The 20,038-nt window shown below is 34.4% G+C and overlaps 1 protein-coding gene, 1 non-coding gene and 1 pseudogene across 7 annotated transcripts in view; 1 reads left to right on the plus strand and 2 right to left on the minus strand.

Moving 5' to 3' along the window:
- IL1RAPL2 (interleukin 1 receptor accessory protein like 2) overlaps nucleotides 1–20,038 on the plus strand; it is a 1,139,149-nt gene that overhangs the window by 880,318 nt on the left and 238,793 nt on the right. The window lies entirely within an intron of this gene.
- Nucleotides 6,243–20,038, minus strand: part of LOC118607855 — a 77,104-nt pseudogene continuing 63,308 nt past the window's right edge.
- Nucleotides 7,886–8,016, minus strand: LOC118608163. Its single transcript, XR_004952955.1, has one exon. It is a non-coding gene; the product is annotated as a small nucleolar RNA SNORA38 (small nucleolar RNA).

The following is a 20,038-nucleotide window of genomic DNA, read 5'->3' on the forward strand; positions in this document are numbered from 1 at the left end:
GGTAAAGACAGAATTGATTAAGAATTGGATATTCAGCTTATGGTGGGTATTTAATATGGAGGTTTGACTAGGATTTGCTAAAAATCATGATACAACCTTCCAGAATTGGTGGAAGCAGCAACTTGAGGATTTTGAGGGGAGGATTCAGACTCTTAGGACTCAAACTGTCTTTTGGGTGCTTTCCACTGAAGAGTTGGTGGGACTTTCAGGACTTTCCTGTAATGAACAATCAAACCATTTGCTTGACATTTCTGGAAGAGTAAAGAAATGCTAATGAAGACAATAAAAAAGCAAAGCCATGTTAGTATAGACAGCAAGGTTAGTTTTGGCTCTCTGAGTCCAGACTAAGTGTAAAAGGAGACAGTTTTGGTTTTCAATTCACAATGAATATTAAAGTCTTATTAATTAAAATTAAAAATGTTTTACTTTATTTAAAACAGAATTTTTCAACACATATTTGACAACAGAATTTTGGTTTTCACTTTAAACACATTCTAGAAAACTACACTCTATTTTGTTCTAAAATTCACACTTCTCCAGAAACCATTTAGAAGTTGATCAACTTTATGAACTGTCTGAAAACATTGATGTAATTGTACCATGTAACTTAACCAATAGTAGCAGTTGTTCTGATGGTTAATCTAACCAGTCTGCCTGACTAGGCTCCTTCTAGTATATACTATGTAATGATTGCTCTCCCTGATGAGAGCCGCTCAAGTTGTAAAGCTTTTAATTGAGGACCCATTAGTGCTATAAGAATTAAGTGTCTGGAATAGATCATTCCATTTACCTTTTCGTCATTGTGAATAAGAATAATCTTTATTTTTACCCATATTGCTTATATTTCATTTGTCAATGAGTGGGTGTCATCATTTGCATTTAGAGATGCTCATGCTCAGGTAATTTTCAAATATTGCTTTTCAGCTGTGTTTTAATGTAGTTTTTGGAATTGTTTCCTGTTTTCCAAACCATTTTAATTAGTACATATCACAGATTAATCACCTGTCAATTTTGATTTATGAGAATGAGACCATCTTGAGTCTGTCAGCTGCATAAGGAAACTATCCTCAAAGCCTTAAGTTCTTATTTACCTTATCTTACCTTACCTTATCCTACCTTATCTTATCTCGCCCTACCTTATCATCTCATCTTATCTTATCTTGTCTTATCTTATCTTGTCTTATCTTGTCTTGACTTGTCTTGTCTTATCTTGTCTTGTCTTGCTCATTGAGTACAAAGGTAATTATTTGAGCACAAATGAATTGAAGGGACACTTGTAAATCAGGGATGTGACTATGATACTGTGCTTGCTAATACTGCAACTGCTTTGACTTCTCCATTAGGTTATACTGAGTTGATCCCATAATGTTAAACCTGTGAGTTTTTCTATTACAGTTATTTCTAACAGAGCAAAGGAATTCAAGTTTGGGGCATCTGGGTGATGCCAGTTGCGTTAAATGGGTCAGGTACTCACATGGGCATTGGAAGGCAGCAATGACCACAAGGACAATAACAAAATGTGACCAGGGAAGTACAAATAGACTGTGATTGTTCTCTAACTGAAATTATATGATCCCAAGACACTTAAAGAAAATAATCACTCATTTGATGTTTAGACACGCATCACGAAGCTACATGTGTCTGCGTGATGTAAATCATCCTCATCACCAAGTAACACAAGAGGTCACTTGGTAGTAGTTGTATAGACAACTACAGCCCACTGGCCCACAGGATGCATGCATGATTTGTTGAAATTTCAGTAAATCAATTTTAATTTTTCCATTTTTAGCATTTACTATCGACCAGCACTATAACATATATTATCACAGTTTATCTTCTCAATAACTCTAGACTTGGCTGTTTTCATATAACCTTAATAATTTATATCCCTAATATATATTAAATCAAGTAATTCTGTACATGGAGTGACATCAAAAAATTTTAATTAAATTCAAAACTTGAGACTAAGTGTTGGAACTTTATTCTGTGACTATAGCAAGCCTATAGGCAGTGTTATCAAGCTTTTGGTTTGAAAGAGGATATTTGACATATAGTATATCTGAATCATAATGATACATCTTATGGCTATATTAGTCAGTACCTTTGTGTATCAACACATTAGGTAAAAAGTTGGATTTTATTTAGTCGTCAAGATAAATTTCCTACATGATGTCAAGCATCTGGATATTCAGAACCATACATCAATCAACTATGGAGCCATCTGGACATTTGGCATTATTTAGAAACTAATAACATCACATGTGATTTATCTGGACTTGCTTGACTAGAATCAGTAGGTCTTAGATTCTGGTTCTTTGTTGACAAGTTTCTTATTTTCCAGAATACTATGCCTTTTCTCATGTTCTGACACCTGACCTTTGACCAAATCTAGGGATCTTATCATATTTTTAGTCCTGATCCTATTCAGTCTTACCGAACATATTATTATATATTTGATTTACAACATCAGTATTCAGATTAGAAATTGCTTTTTATTTATCCTCCCAAACATTTTGGCATTGTGCTGCCACAGTTGATACAGCAGAGTAGTAACTTCAGAATTAGGTTGTTTGGAATGAAATCCCAGTTCAGCAATTTTCTAGCTGCATGACCTTGGATCACTTATATAACCTCTCTTGGTCTCAGTTCTCACATTTCTATAATAGAGATAATAATCATAATTTTTAGAGCTGCATGCATTAAATGTAATAGTGTTCATAGCATGTTTTATACAGATTCTGGTACATAGTAAGTGTTCAAAGTCATGTTAGCACCTCTATCAGTTTTTAATTGAAAAATATTTGGCAGGAAAGAATTAGTTTATTTTTTAAATCAACAAACAACAAGGCATGCATATAGGAAATGAGGAAGTCAAACTGTCACTATTTGCAGATGACATTATTCTCTATATAGAAAACCCTAAAGATTCAACAAGAACACTACTAGGAACAATAAGCAAATACAGTAAATTTTCTGGATACAAAATCAACGTTCAAAAATCCATAGTGTTCCTATACTCTAATAATGAAGTATCAAAAAGTAAAGTGGAAAAAATAATTCCTTTTGCAATTTCAACAAAAAGAATAAATACCTAGTAATACATCTAATTACGTAAAGGACCTATATAATGAAAACTATAAGACCCTATTACAATAAATTGAAGAAGATACAAAGAAATGGAAAGATGTTTTGTGTTCTTGTATCGGAAGAGTGAACATACTTAAAATGATCATATTACCTAAAGCCTAATACATATTTAATGCAATCCCCATCAAAATCCCATTGGCATTTAAAAAAAAAAAAAACAAGACAAAAATTCATCCAATTTTTATGGAAGCACAAAGGATCCCGAATCACCAAAGCAATGCTGAGAAAAAAGAACAAGACCAGAGGGATAGCCCTGCCTGACTTCAAATTATACTACAAAGCAACAATAATCAAAATGGCATGGCACTGGTAGAAAAATGGACACACAGACCAGTGGAACAGAACTGAGAGTCCAGAATTAACCTCATGTTTATATGGGCAAATAATTTTTGACAAAAAAAAAAAAACATATAGTGGAGAAAAGAAAGCCTCTTCAATAAATCGTTCTGGGAAAACTGGAAAGCCACCTGCAAAAGAATGAAACTAGATTGTTTTCTATCATCACACACCAAAATTAGATCAAACTGGACTAAGGACCTGAATATAAGACCTGAAACAATAAAATGCATAGAAGAAAACATAGAAACTAAATTCATGGACCTTGGACTTAAAAAGGATTTTATGTATTTGACCTCAAAAGCAAGGGAAGTAAAAACAAAGATAAATGAATAGGACTACATCAAACTAAAAAGCTTCTGCAAAGCAAAAGAAATCATCAACAAGGTAAAGAGACAACCATCGAATGGGAAAATATATTTGTAAACAATGTTTCCGATAAGGGCCTAATATCCAAAGTATATAAAGAACTCATACTACTCAATAACAATAACAACAACAACAAACAATCCAATCAAAATATGGGCAGAGGACCTGAACAGACATTACTCCCAAGAAGACATACAAATGGCCAACAAATATTTGAAAAGATGCATCCTTAGCTATTAGGAAAATGAAAATCAAAACTATAATAAGATACCATCTCAGACCTGTTAGATAGCTGTAATCAACAAGAGAGGTGATAACAAATGTTGGGGAGGATGTGGAGAAAAAAAGAACCCTCATACACTGCTGGTGGGCTTGCAAATTGGTACAGCCACTGTGGAAAACAGTATGGAGATTCCTCCAAAAACTAAGAGTTGATCTACTATAGGAACTGGCAATTTCTCTACTGGGTATTACCCCAGAGACTTGAAAACTCATATGCAAAAAGATATTTGCACACTGATGTTCAAGTAGCATTATTCATGGTGGCAAGGACATGGTAACAACCAAAGTGTCCTACAATAGGTGATTGGCTAAAAAAGCACGGTACATATATAAAATGGAATATTACTCAGCCATAAGAAGAAATTAAATACTGCCATTTGCGATAACATTGATGGACCTCAAGATAATCATGCCAAGCTAAATAAGCCAGACAGAAAAAGTTGAAAATCACATGATATAATTTATATGTGGGATATAAACCTAAAAGCAACAAACAAATAGGATAAACAGAGACTCATGGACATGAACTATAGACTAGTGCTTACCAGATGAGAGAGGGGACGGAGGAAGCGCATCGGGTAAAAGGGGTCAAATATGTGGTGATAAATCTAACTATGGGAGGTGCACACAATGTAAATATATATGCCTTACTGTTAAAACGTTCAGCTGAAACATCGGATTTCGTTAACCAGTGTCACCATAAAAATATTAATTAATTAATTAAAAATAAAATCAACAAACAATTTAGCAATTGAAGCAAATTATCTCCCCTATTTTACTTGCCATTCATACATTAGACCTCTTATATTTACACATCTTTTAGAACAGTTAATTTGTCTTGGAAGTACTGAATCTGTCAAAGGAAAGGTGAATAGGGGTCCACTTTACTTCAAATGCATGGGAAGTCGTTTGCCTTTCATATTTTAGATGAATTCTAAGAGACTTACTTCATAATTGCTTTATTGTTAGTAGTTTACAATGAAGCCATAAGAGAAAAAAAATGATCAGCCTAATTGCCTCAAGATGGATATCTAATTCATAAATCTCTTCCCTAATGGATATAGTAATAGGCCGCCTGTTTCCCCTGCCTCCTTCCCAGTTCAGTATATGAATGACTAGTGCTTCCTGAAATGAACAAACACAGACGTTGAAGTGCTATAATGTTATAATTTAATGGTCGCTCATCTCAATTTTGAATCTTACATAATCAGATAATTCTATACTTTGAGAAAAGATCCATGTCTTTCTTATCACTTTCATTGCACAGTCATCATTAAGGTATCCTCCAGATAGAAGTTCTTGGCTTAAAGGCCCCAATTAGGAAATGAATAAGAATTTAGTAGGGCAAATGAGATGTGGACAGGCAGGTGGTGGGGGTACTTGGTTAATTTGTTCACAACCAAATTCACAGCATAACTAAATTTAAAATTTAGTCAGGTTGCTCAGCAATTATTTTCCACCATTTGACTTCATTATTGAATCTAGCACAACATTCAAAGACTGCCATACATGATCCTATCCAGAACAAATAGAAATTAAGTCTAAATGAGCCTTACCACTTTTAACATGTCGGAGATTCGCTCCAATAATTCAGAATTTGTGATAAGTCAGACTTCTCTTAAAAAAGGGAGATGCAATTATTCTTGACAGATTAACATGTTAGCAGATAGAGGGAAGTGTGTTTGATCTACTTAAAAGACATTGTTTTAAGCACCTAAGAACTCATTTGCTACAAATATTAGCTTGGATGGTTATAAATTATCATGATAAGCTCAATGAAATTTGTCGCTATGTTTATAGTAAAGATTTTTTTAGGACATTCATTATTTGCTCTACAAAAACTCATGGAATATATGTTTCTCTCTGGTCTCATTATTAGGAAAAAATGCACTTACCAGGAAAATAGACAGTTTTAATTAGAGATTAATCTGTGGGTTTTCTAGTCAGGCCTAATTTTGATTAAATACTTTGTCACTTCCTGGCTGTATGACCTTTAGAAAGTCAGTTGACCTATATGATCCTCAGTTCCCTCACAACTAAAATGAAAATAATGTACTATTGTGGAGAGGCTTAAATTAATTTATACATAAAAATTGCTTAGAACTCACTCAGCCAGCACTAGCCAGTATTGGAGAATGTGGGGCTCTCAGCCAGTCAGAGCAGTCCCAGGCTGGTGCCATATCCAAAAGCTGCAGACTACTCTCATTTTCAGCGGCTTCATCTCCCTGTTCGAGGCCAGCTTCTGCCCCTCTACTTTTGGCCCCTAATGTAGCTGGAGGAGTATCGGAACAAACAAGCTGTAAATCAAGGTGGTATTGCTGAAGAAGCTGTGCTACCACCATTGTTAAAAGTGTGGTCTGATCTATTTGCCAGAAAATGGGAAGGCTGTCAACAACTCAGATTATAAAAGTAGACATCTTAATGCTCTTAATGCTGCAGCACATCCAGTAAATCACCTCGCTATAGAACAATGGCTGGAAAAAAAAACTCTATAATGTCACAAATATAAGTACTGTGTAAGAGGATTGATATTTCCATTCCTCAGTATAAAAAAACGCTGGAACAATTCACACCGTTAGGAAGGTTATTGTGATTCAGTGTACTTTCTAAAAATGAAGCTGTCTCACTAGCTGTGTTTAGAGGAGATTTACTTATTATTCAGTCTCTACTACTTACCCACCCTGTATGATTTGAATACAAGCGATCAGGAGATGTGGGAAGATCCTAGTCTGTTTTGCCATCTTCCGAATAAGAAATTTCAGTGAAAAAAATCACCATCCTGAGCGGCCTCATAGGGCAGGTTGAAAATGTTTAAGTTGATAAAAATCTTTGAGGACAAGGTTCATTGTCCTCTTTAAGAATAAACAGTTCAGCTGAACTATCTTGTTGAAGGTTGCTGCATGTTGGAAAATAAATACAAAACAACTCAAACTAAATGGGAATATGTGCATAGTAGAAATCAATGTTGAATTAACAGAACTGAAAATGTGCATATTAAATTATTTATTTTTACCTTACAATGGTATAATTTTTTTGCAAATCCTTTCTTATAAAATCATTAAATTATACCAAGATATAAAAGAAAGAAAGGAGGGATGAAAGGAAGGGAGGGAGGGGGGAGAGAGGGAGGAGGGAGAGAGAGAGAGAGAGGGAGAGAGAAGAAGAAGAACGAAGAAAGAGAGAAGAATAAGACGAAGAAGCAGGAGGATGTGAGGCAGTAGGGAGAGGCTTCTGTCTTCTTCTTCTTATATCATTCTTCTTTAGTACTCCATACCTACACTCCCTCCCTCCCTCCTCCCTGCCTCCCTCCCTCCATCCCTCCCTCCCTCACTCCCCTCCCTCCCGTCGCCTCCTCACTCACGAAAAAAAATAAAAAAAAAGGTCTCCATCCCTCCCCTCCCGCCCTCCGCCCCTCCCGAAAGAAAGAAAAAGAAAGAAAGAAAGAAATCAAAATGTGTTTAGAACTATGCCTTACACACATGGAAAATGCTCAGTAAATATTAGTTATAATAGTATCATAATTTTTCTTAGAAACCAGTTTACTATTTCCCAAATAAACATTGTATGAATATTTTCTTCTTCATGTTCCTGCCAGATAGCTTAAGTTTCACATTGTGGCCCACCTCACATAGTATGGGGACTTGCATGTTGTAATTCCTTCTTACATTCTTCTTATTATTTTAAATTTTTTGACTTTGTAATTTAATTTAATATAATTTAATTTCATTTCATCTAATACAATTTAATTTTCTTTTGTGGGATGGTTGATCTTGAGCCTGCAAGGAGCAAGCTGTCCCCAAAATTCTCCAAGTCCATATTTCTTTGCCTCCAATTCTTACATGTCCAAAGATAGGAAACCACAGGCACACCTTTGTAGCAGGGTCTAAATCCCACATATATTGATCAGCCAAACAATTGATAATGTGGCAAAACTAGCTTAGCTTCATGCTATTATGAAGAGTCAAAGTAGAAAAAGATCTTTCAAAATTTGTCATTTCACATTTTTATGATTTGAATTGACTTTCTCATATTAATCTGAATTGGTAAAAATCTTTTATTATAAAAGTTTGAAGGCATGAAGAGAAAATAAGAGAACTGACTAAAGAATACCCATATATCAAGTACCTAGATTATACAATCGTGAACTTTTTGCCACATTTGCTACTTCTTTATTTTTCCTAATTTATTTTAAGGTAAACACAAATACATGTTGTTTCACCCCTAAATATTCCAGTATGCATGTCTAAAAAAATAATGACCTTTTCTTTTGTAACCAGAGTGTTATTGAAATACCTTACAAAATTAACAGTATGAACGAGTGCATTTTAAGAGACTACAGACTCCTTGAAGAACAAGGATAGCGGTTTCTACTATCTTTATGTCAATTATTAATACAGATATGGGTATGTGTGTTCAGTGCATCTTTGTGAATTGCCTAGTCATTTAATTGCTTCGGGCCATGTTATTGCATGTGTTCAGTTCTTCCCTCTGGAGCATAAAAGGTAGAAAACCCTTCTCTGCTTTCCTTGTTCCCTTTTCCCTGCACCTTCTGAAATTATTCAGGGAGAAAAGAATAAAGGGAAATTAAAATCCTCTCCCTCTGTAAATATATGTGTCTGCCCCTTTCCCATGGTTCCCTGCCTCTGTAGGCAAGTTCATAACGCTCTTTCCTAACTGGCAAAAATCACTGAGTTCTCATGATCTGTGATAGTTAATGTTTGTTGGATACTATGAGATTCATAGATGGAAGTTGTAATATATAACTGGAGCTATCTTAATCAAACTGTTGAAATGAATTGTGTTAATAATAACTAAAATAGTTATTATATCAACTCTAGCAGCAGCAGTTCTATGACGAGTCATAGTAACTACTAGCCCCAATCTTTTTCACCTTTTTTATATAGAGTATCCTTACATCTTTTCCTTCCTAGTTTTTAAATTTATTTTATCATTTGGAAAATACTTAATGACTCTGCATAGAAGAGATATGAAATCTTAAATTTTACCATGTATGATTAGTGTATTGCCCATTTGAAGCTTTACTTGTTTTTTTAAAAATATGTGATTTAATCACACCATTATCCTGTGGGGAACAGACCAAAATAATGCTCTTGGAAAAATCAGACCCCTCAAAGTACTTCACCACATGGAAGATGCACCTAATTATTTAATAACATCTTTTATTAGTGCTTCCCTGAATTCATTCTTCCTTGCTGTGTTCTCCTATGTATTAGAGATTAAATCTTAAGTCAAATATTTATTCTTGGAACAATCATCACTTTTAGAAAAGCATGGGTTCCATCATGCCTAGACAAGCACTGTACAGCTCTTCTCCTGTTGTTGGTTACTGACAGGATTGCTGTCACTTTTTGCTATTATGGGCTATATTAATGTTGCCTGGAAAAGGGGACTTCAGCATTTTGGCACTCGCTCGTTTCCAGGCTCTAAACTTTCTTCTAGGCTTTACAAATGGGCTATACTGAGATTTTAGGAGTTCTATTTGACATTACCACTGTTGTCATAATTGAAAAATACACTAAATTGTCTTTGTGTTGTCTGGTTCTTTTTCTGGTTTAGTATTTTCAGTACATTAGACATGTATTTCATATATATCAGTTTGATACAAAGTACTAATATTCACATTTGATAGTATAAATCACCTTGAATGCATTTCTGGATTTGATCATTAACATTAAGATTAAGCAAGAACTAATTGGTCAATTTTATAGATGAGCATGCTACAAACACTTTTTATTTTAATTTTCTAAGATTATAAAATTTAATAAGAGTCCAACTCTCTTGAACTCTGACCAACTGTAATGTGCTGCCTCCTAATCTAACTAGGTTATTTTATTAATGATAATTTGACAGAGAGCCCATACAAGCCAAGAGAGTAGGTTGTAGAGTTAGTTGTAAGAATTTAATGAATGAATGACAGCAGATATAATTTAGAGAAGATTGATCAGTAGCCTTTATTCATAAGATAGTACAATTGAATGAACCTGTATTTCTAGGTCTCTACTATTTATATTCCCATGTCGATCAAGGTTTCTACCAAGTAAATAATGCCAATTGTGGGGGATAAGTCACAAATGTAGCTTTCTTCCCAAAGCCTACAAGAGAAAGAATACATTCAGTAAATGTGAGTGTGAGTGTCTTTTCTTTCTGAAAGAGCTTGGTGAATCTTCATTTTTTTTTTATTAAAAATTATTGGGGTAACACTGATTAACAAAATCAAATAAGTTTCAAGTGTATCATTCAACAGTGAACTAATATATAGATAGATAGATAAATAGATAGATAGATAGATAGATAGATAGATAGATAGATAGATAGATAGATTGCATTATGTGTTCACCATCCAAAGTTAAATTTTCTCTGTCACTAAATATTTGAACGTTTTACCCCTATCTATCCACCCCTACCCAGTAACCATTAATTCAATATCCAGGTCCATGAGTCCCTGTTTGTTTGTTGCTTTCAATTTCATATCCCACATATGAGTGATATCATGTGGTTTTCAACTTTTTCTGTCTGACACATTTCACTTAGCCCAATAATCTCAAAATTAATCCATGTTGTCACAAATGGCAGTATTTCATCTCTTCTTATGGCTGAGTAATATTCCATCATATATATGTACCACAGCTTCTTTATTCATGACCTGGCCACCATGAATGATGCTGCTATGAACATTGGGGTGCAAATATCTATGTGAATAAACGATTTCAAGTTTTTGGGGTAAATACCTAAAAGAAGAAGTGCTGGATCATATGGTAATTCAATTGTTAGGTTTTTGAGGAAACTCCATGTTTTCCATAGTGGTTGTACCGATTTTCATTCCCACCAGCAATGTATGAGGGTTATTTTTCTCCCATATCCTCTCTAACACTTGTTATTACTTGCCCGTTGATAATAGCCATTCTAACAGGTGAGAGATGATATCTCATTGTGATTTGATTTGCATGTGTCCCTAATACCTAGTGAAGTAGAGCATCTTTTCATATGCTTGTGGACCATTTGTACATCTTTGTAGGAGAAATGTCTCTTCAGGTCCTCTGTCCATTTTTTAATTGGATTGATTGCTTTTTTGTTATTGAATTGTATGAGTTCTTTGTATACTTTGGATATTAGGCCCTTACTGGAAACATTGCTTACAAATATATTTTCCCATTCAGATGGTTGTCTCTTTACCTTGTTGATGATTTCTTTTGCTTTGCAGAAGCTTTTTAGTTTGATGTAGTCCTATTCATTTATCTTCATTTTTACTTCCCTTGCTTTTGAGGTCAAATACATAAAATCCTTTTTAAGTCCAAGGTCCATGAATTTAGTTTCTATCTTTTCTTCTATGCATTTTATTGTTTCAGGTCTTATATTCAGGTCCTTAGTCCAGTTTGATCTAATTTTGGTGTGTGGTGATAGAAAACAATCTAGTTTCATTCTTTTGCAGGTGGCTTTCCAGTTTTCCCAGAACGATTTATTGAAGAGGCTTTACTTTCTCCACTGTCTGTTTTTGGCTCTTTTGACAAAAATTATTTTCCTATGTAAACATGGGTTTACTTCTCGACTCTTGATTCCACTGGTCTTTGTGTCTGTTTTTCTGCCTATGTCGTCATGCCACTTGATTATTATCACTTTGTAGCATAATTCGAAGTCATGCAGAGGGTTACCTCTGGTCTTGTTCTTTTTTCTCAGAATTGCTTTGGCTATTCGAGGTCTTTTGTATTTCCATACAAATCTAATGAATTTTTGTTCTAGTTGTTTTTAAAATATCATTGGGATTTTGATGGGGATTGCATAAAATCTGTGTAATATTTTTGACGATAAGGTCGTTTTGTCTGTTCATTTTTTTGTTTGTTTTTAATAAGGTCATTTTAACTATGTTGATTCTTTCGATCCAAGAACATGGAATATCTTTTAATTTCTTTGTGTCTTCTTTGATTTCTTTTAATAATGTCATATAGTTTTCAGCGTATAGGTCATTAACATGTTTTGTTAGGTTAATTCCTAAGAATTTTTTGACTGCAATTGCAAAAGGCATTTTTTTTTCTTTTTCTGACAATTCATTATTAGAGTATAGGGATGATAGGGATTTTGGAATATTGATTTTGTATCCCAAAACTTTACTGTAATTTTTTCTTATTTCTAGTAGTATGTTGATGGAGTCTTTAGGGTTTTCTATGTAGAGAATCATGTCATCTGCAAATAGTGAGTTTGACTTCTTCATTTCCTACTTGACTGCCTTTTATTTCTTTCTTTTGCATGATTGCACTCGCTAAGATGGCCAGTTTTATATTGAATAACAGTGGTGAGAGTGGACAACCTTGTCTTATTTCTGATCTTAGAGGAAAGGTTTTTAGTTTTTCACTGTTCAATATAATATTAGCTGAGGGTTTGTCATATATGGCCTTTATTATTTTGAGGTACTTTCCTTCTCTTCCCCTTTTATTAAGTGTTTTAATCATAAATGGATGCCATATTTTCTAAAAAACTTTTTCTGCATCTATTGATATTGATCATATGATTCTTGTTTTTTATTTTGTGTTATGTCATGTATCATATTAATCAATTTGCATATGTTAAACCTTCCCTGTGCCCTTGGGATGAAAATCTCTTGACATGGTATACAATTTTTTTAATGTGTTGTTGTATTCGGTTCACTAGTATCTTATTTAGGATTTTAAATCTGTGTTCCTGAGAGATATTGGTCTGTAGTTTTCTTTTTTTCTGTTATTTTTACCAGGTTTTGATCTCAGTGTAATATTGACTTCATAAAATGATTAGGAAGTGTTGCCTCTTCTTCAATTTTTTAAGAGAGTTTGAGAATTGGTATTAAATTCTCTTTAAATGTTTGGTAGAATTGACTAGTGAAGCCATCTGGTCCTGGCCTTTTACATTTTGGTAGGTTTTTGATGGTTGTTTCCATACTGCTGCTTGGTCTATTTAGATTTTCCACTTCTTTGTGATTTAGTCTAGGAAGGCTGTGTATTTCTAAGAACTTGTCCATTTCTTCTAGGTTATTAAATTTGGTGTCATATAATTTTTCATAGTAGTCTTATATGATTCTTTCTATTTTAGTGGTATCTGTTGTAACTTCTCTTTCATTATTGATTTTGTTTATTTATGTCCTTATTCTTTTTTCATTAATGACTTTGGCCAGGGTATTGTCAATTTTATTAATCTTCTCAAAGAACAAGATCTTTGTTGCATTATTTTTATTTATTGCCTTTTTGGTCTCAATTTCATTTAATTCTGATGTAATTTTGATTATTTTCTTCCTTCTGCTACCTTTGGGTTTCATTTCTTCTTTTTCTACTTTTTTAAGATGTAATCTTTTGTGTTTATTTGGGCTCATTATTGTTTGTTGAGATAAGCCTGTAATGATATGAACTTTCCTCTTATTACCACTTTTGCTGTGTGCCAAAAGTTTTGATATGTTGAACTTTCATTCTCATTTGTTTCTATGTATCACTTGATCTCTCTCTTTATTTCTTCTCTGATCAAGTCATTTTTTCATAGGATGTTGTTCAATCTCCATGTGTTTGTGGTTCTTCCTGCTTTATTTTCATAGTCGATCTCTAGTTTCAAAGCATTACGGTTAGAGAATATTTAGTATGATTTCAATCTTAAATGTGTTGAAGCTAGTTTTGCATCCCAACATATAGTCTATCCTCAAGAATGTTTATGTGTAGTAGAAAAGAATGTATAAGCTGCTATTTTGTGATGAAAGGCTTGTAAATGTTGATTATGTCCACTTGGCTTAATATATCATTTAAGAATGTTATTTTCTTATTGCTTTTTTTTGGATGATCTATTAATCTCTGACAGTGGGGTATTTCGTTCTCCTACTATAATTGTGTGTTTGTCAGTTTTTACCTTTAGTCCTTTTAGTATTTGCTTTATATATTTTTTGCACCCTAATTGGGAGTATAGATATTAATAAGTGTTATGTCTTCTTGACATATGGTTCTCTTTATCATCAAGTGTCTATCATTGTCTCTCATTACCTTTTTTATCTTTAAGTCTGTTTCATCAGATATAAGTACATCTGCACCCGTTTTTCTCTGGATGCTATTTCCTTGGATTATCAATTTCCACACTTTCATTTTGTGTCTATATTTCTCTATGGAACTGAAATGTGTCTCCTGGAGACAGCATATGATTGGGTTTTGTATTTTGGTCCAATATAATACTCTGTGCCTTTTTATTAGTGAGTTCAGTCCATTTACATTTAAGGTGGTTATTGAAATATGAGGTTTTCCTATTGACATTTTATCTTTTGGAATTTAGTGTCTCCATTTTTTCTTTGTCCTTGTGTTTCTCTCTCTCTCTGTCTCTTTTTTTAATTTGGAGGTGTTTTATGTTTTTTTTTTTCCCCTCTATTCCCTCTTGTTTTATGCTATGTGTCTCAGTTCTGGATTACTTGTGTGTGATTACCATTAAGTTTAGTAAGGAATAGTATATATCTATATCTATACACACACACAGTAGTCTTTTTTTCATCTGTGTGCACATTATCTCCATTCCCCTTAAAGAACTTGGATCTTTACCCCATCCCTTTTCTGTTTTCATTGTCTCAAATTATCCCAATTTAGGCTATATATTTATTTCTAGGTTGCAGTAGTACTTGTCTTCTTTTTTCCCAGTTTTATTGATATATTATTTACATATGACATTCCATAAGTTTAAGGTGTATGACATAATGATTATATATATATATATATATATACACACACACACACGTACACACAAATACATGATTATCACAAGTTTAGATAACATTCATCATTTCACATAGCTATGATTTTTTCTTGTAATGAAAAATTTTAAGGTCTACTATCTTGGCAACTTTCAAATATACAATACAATATTGTTAACTGTAGTCACCATGCTGTACATCACATCCCCGGTGCTTATAACTGGAAGTTTGTACCTTTTGACCACCTTCACACATTTTCCCCATACCCTGCCTCTGGTAAACACCAATCTATTCTATTTTTATGAGTTTTGTGGGGTCTTTTTAAAAGATTCCACATATAAGTGAGATCATACAGTATTTTCTTTCTCTGTCTGACTTAGTTCACTAAGAGTGTACCAATTTAAACTCACATCAACAATGCTGAGACTTCCTGATTCCTTTGATTGTTCCCAGTACAGAGTATTATAAACTTTCTGATCCTTTCAAATCTCATAGGTGAAAAGTGTTATCTTAAAGTTGTTTAACATGTATTTCTTTCATAATAAGTGAGATTGATATTTTTCGTGTTTGCAATACATCATTTTTATTTCCCTTTATGCAAATTGTCTGGCCCTACCTTTTGTCTAACTTTTTAGCATATTATTGGTCTGCTCACTTATTGATTTGTAAGAATTATTTAAATAGTAATGACAGTTAGCTTACCATCTGGAAAAAAAATCCTATCCAATGGCACAAGCCAAGATTAATTCTATATTGATTTAAAATGTGAATATATAAGAAGAAATATTGGATACTGGTAAACATATACATAATCTTCTGGTGAAGAGAGACTTTGCCATATGAACTGAAAAACAGAATTCAGAAAGAAAAGAGTAACAGATTAGAATACATAAAAATTTCAAAATTTATATAGAGAAAAATAAACTAAAAACAAACTTAAAAAGCAAATAACAGCTGCATGTGTGCATATATGAGAAAGAAAGAATGTGCATAATGCAAGTGGCAAAGATATAGAGAAGTGATCATAATAAATTTCTGTAGGTTTCAATTTTGTCTAACTAAAATGTTGAGAAAAGTAATAGTAAAAAAGAAATGATAGAGAAGCCCAAATTACTAAAATTTAGTTAAAAAATTAAACTACAACAGCAGAATACATATTCTTTCTAAAAAGTGTTATAAAGTTATAAGCAATAAACTAGAAAATCTTTTTTTAAATTTATTTATGTTAATTAGTTTCAAGTATACAGTACATTAGTTAAACATCTTTATAGTTCATAAAACTATCCCCCCAACTGCTCCCTTCCTCTTCTGACCCTCCACCTAGCCATTCATGCTAATTGTATTCCCTATGCTGTGCTCCCCATCCCAATGACCATCCATCACCTACTAATTTTTACTTCTTTAATCCTTAACCCCATTCTCTCAGCTCCCCAAGCCTCCTCTCCTCTGTGCGTCACCAAATTGTCCACTATATTTGTGGATCTGTTTTTGATTAGTTTGTTCTTTTCATTCCTTAGGTTCTGCATATAAGTGAAATCATATGGTGTTTATCTTTCTCTGTCTGACTTAAATACCTTCTAAATCCATAAAAGCAATACCTTTTGCCATCCCCTTCGTTTTAGTCTGTTTCTGTCTTTTAATCTGAAATGAGTCTTTTGTATTTTTTCTTCTTAAAGAAGTCCCTCCATCATTTCCTGTAATACTGTCTTGGTGGTGATAAATTATTTTAGCTTATTTTTGTCTGGGAAGCTCTTTATATGTCTTTCAACTCTAAATGATAGCTTTGCTGGATAAATTATCCTTGGTTGTAGATCCTGGGTCTTCATCCTGTCAAATATTTTTTTTGCCAAGCCCTTTTGTCCTGCATAGTTTATTTTGAGAAATCAGCTGCCAGTCTTATGGGTTTTCTGTTTTTCTCTTGCTGCTTTTAATATTCTTTCTTTGTATTTAATCTTTGGTGTTTTAATTATGGTGTATATTGGTGGGGGCCTCTTTGGATCTCTGATTTTTGGAATTCTCTGAGCTTCCTAAGGTTTTATATCTATTTCCTTCACCAGGTTTGGGAAGTTTTCCATCATTATTTCTTCAAATAGCTGTTTAGCATCTTTATTTTCTTCAGCTATGCCGATCAGATGGATATTTGATAATGTCTCATATGCTCCTTAAATTATTTTTGTATTCTTGGCATTTTATCTCTTGCCATTCTGATTGTGTATTCTTGGCTTTTCCATCCTGTAGATAAGGCATTTGATCTTTTTCTTTATTCACTGTTTATTTCTTTGTTTATTCCATTTAATATACTTCTCATCTTAGATAATGTGTTCTTCATTTCAGACTGGTTCCCTTTTACAATTTTCATTTCCAATTTTATGTTTTTTTTTTAATCTCTTTGTTGAAGTTCTCTACACTTCCCAAAAGTTCACTGAGCACCTTTATAACCAGTGTTTTTAACACTGCATCTGTTAGATTACTTGATTCCATAATATCTGGATATCTGTTCTGTTCTCTCATATGGCTTCTGCTTATTTGTCTTCCCATTTTGACTGCCTTTCTGCGTACTAAAAAGCTCCTAAGTCTCTAGGTCTTATTAGTGTAGATTTCTAAAGTAGGTGTCCAGTGACACAGTCTTGAGAGTGGTTCAGCTGCAGGCCAAACTTAGCCCAAGCCTCTACACCTCTGGACTACCTGTTAAGATTCAGCAAGCAATCCACAGATGCTGTGCTTATAGTTTTCTCAAAAGGCCACACCAGAAACCGAGGCCATCTGCCTCCAGTGTGAGTCTAGGGACTGCTCAGCAAGGGGCACCTGACTCGCCGAGGATATACCTGGATGTGCCTTGAGTGGGGCTGCTAGTTGGGGGAGGCGGGATTTCAGGGAATCTTCTGGATGGAGCGACCTCTGTTATTCAGTTTGATGACTTCACAGCTATGGCAGCACTGTGTCTGACTCACTGGTTTAGGGAAAGGCTCATCAGGGAACAATGGATACCACCAGCACTTCTGTACCTAGTGAATCTTGCCTCAGTCCTCACTCTGATGTCTCCCTGTAAGTCCCTGGTAGCCCCTGCATGCGAATTGGCACTGTTGCTCAGAGTGAGCAGGTCTGTCACCATGAAAATCTGCTCGTGGATGCAGCCCCTTCGAAAGGCTTTAGCCACTGCTGCAGCCTCCATCTCACTCAGCTGCTCAAGACAGCAGTCCTGTGTCCTCACCCTGTCCTACCTTCTGCCATCTAAGCCATTTTTCTTTTCTCCATAAGCTAGAAAATCTAATTTTTTAATCCAGATTCTAAACCTTCCCATGCATGCTTCTCCATGCTCTTCCCCCCATCTGGCTGCCTAGGATGTTGATATTCAGTACAAAATGGAAGCCATGTGTTGAGGATTGGAGTGCTTTCTCAGCTTGAGCGCGTCTCACTTTTTGGCATGCTCGCTCAGCTTTGGTTCCATAACATCAAAGATTCCAGAGGAGTCTTTTCTCTTTTTAAAGTGTGTGTTTTTTTTAAATGTTTAACCATTATGTAATATTTAAGCTTATAACAACCTGTTTTTAATTATGATTACACTTTCCTTCTTCTCTCCACCATTTAGTCATCTTATTCATGAATTTTTTCTCCTTTTGTTTCAGGTATAATGACCCCCTTCAGTATTTCCTGTAATGTAGGTCTTGTGGTGGAGAATTCTCTCAGCTTTTGTATGTCGGGAAAAGTCTTTATTCTTCATATTTAAAGGAGAACTTTGCTATATATATATATTATTCTTGGCTGTTAATCTCTTTCAACAATTTGAATATTTGATTTCACTCCTTCCTTCCCTGTAAGGTTTGTGTGCAGTTTGATGATAATATAATGGGTTTCTCTTTAGAAGTTACTGTCTTCCCCTACCCCACCCTGACTGCCTTGATAATTTTCTTTGTCATTAATTTTTGACAATTTTAATATAGTGTGTCTTGGAGAAGGCCTTTTTGGGTTGAGATAATTGAGTGTTCTGTTTGCTTCTTGGATTCAGTTCTTTCCTTAGATTCGGGAAATTCTTGTCAACTATTTGTTTGAATGTGTTCTCTGACCTCTTCACTGTCTCTTCTCCTTCTAGTATACTCTTTCTTCTTATGTTGCTTTTACTGATGGTGTCAGATAATTCTTGCAGAGTTTTTTCTTTTTCTTTTTTTCTCAAGTCTCTCTCTTCTTCCCTCTGTATAATTTCCAGATTTCTGTCTTTGATATCACTAATTCTTTCCTCCACCTGGTCAGCTCTATTTCCTAAGCTTGCTATTTCATTCTTCTTCTGTTTTAATGTGTTCTTCATCTCCAGAAGTTCTATTTGGTTCTTTTTAAGAGTTTCAGTCCTTTTTTAAGTAAGCATTCATTTTGTTGACTTATTTTGTTTCTAATTTCTTGCAATTGTTGTTCAGAATTTTCTTGCATGTCATTGAAAAATGCAATCCTGAATTCGGTCATTTAAATTGCATATTTCTATGTTTTTAAGCTTATTTTCTGGAGATATTTCCCTTTTTTATTGTTGTTGTTGAGCTGTCTTGTCTCTTTGGTTGTTAATGGCATTTGATGGACTATTTTTCCACCTAGGCATTAATAGGAGTGTACTCTGCTTTTTTTTTTCTTTTCAAAACAAAAAATTATTATGTAGTATAATCTCTCTTTAGCACATTGATAAGAAAGAGATTTTCTTTTGATTTCCAGTTGGTGGTGTCCAAGCCTCTTGGGTCTCTGCTTTGAGACTAAAAATGTTCCTTTCTCTCAGGTAGATTGTGTACTTTCTCTGTTATCAGGTGGGTTCAGCCTCAGGGTTCTGCCTTGGTGAAAGGGTGTAAAGGGTGATGGGGGTCTGTGACTCTGAAGAGACTCTGAAGTCCCATTACTGACCCAACAGTCAGATGCAATGTTCTACTGCTTCCTTCCCAGACTCAGTCTGACCATGTGGGGCAAGTGTTAATTGTGAGAGGCCTGGGTGTGTGTGGCTGTTTTTCTTCCCATAATGTCCCCTCAGGTCTCAGCTGTCCTGCTTCAATACCACTGCACCTGTCTCTGGTACTGGCTGTAGTGTATGTTTCAGTACCACTTGTGCAAATTCCAATTGAACTCCATGGTGCTAGCTCTGAGAGGATATGGGGTAGAGGGCATGCTCTGGGTTGTGGGGTGAGGGTCACAGCCAGGTTCCATGACTCAGCCTCCCACTTGGTTTCAGTGGCT

The sequence above is a fragment of the Rousettus aegyptiacus genome, unplaced genomic scaffold (genome assembly GCF_014176215.1).
Source record: "Rousettus aegyptiacus isolate mRouAeg1 unplaced genomic scaffold, mRouAeg1.p scaffold_m13_p_9, whole genome shotgun sequence".
In the NCBI taxonomy this organism is placed as follows: Eukaryota; Metazoa; Chordata; class Mammalia; order Chiroptera; family Pteropodidae; genus Rousettus; species Rousettus aegyptiacus.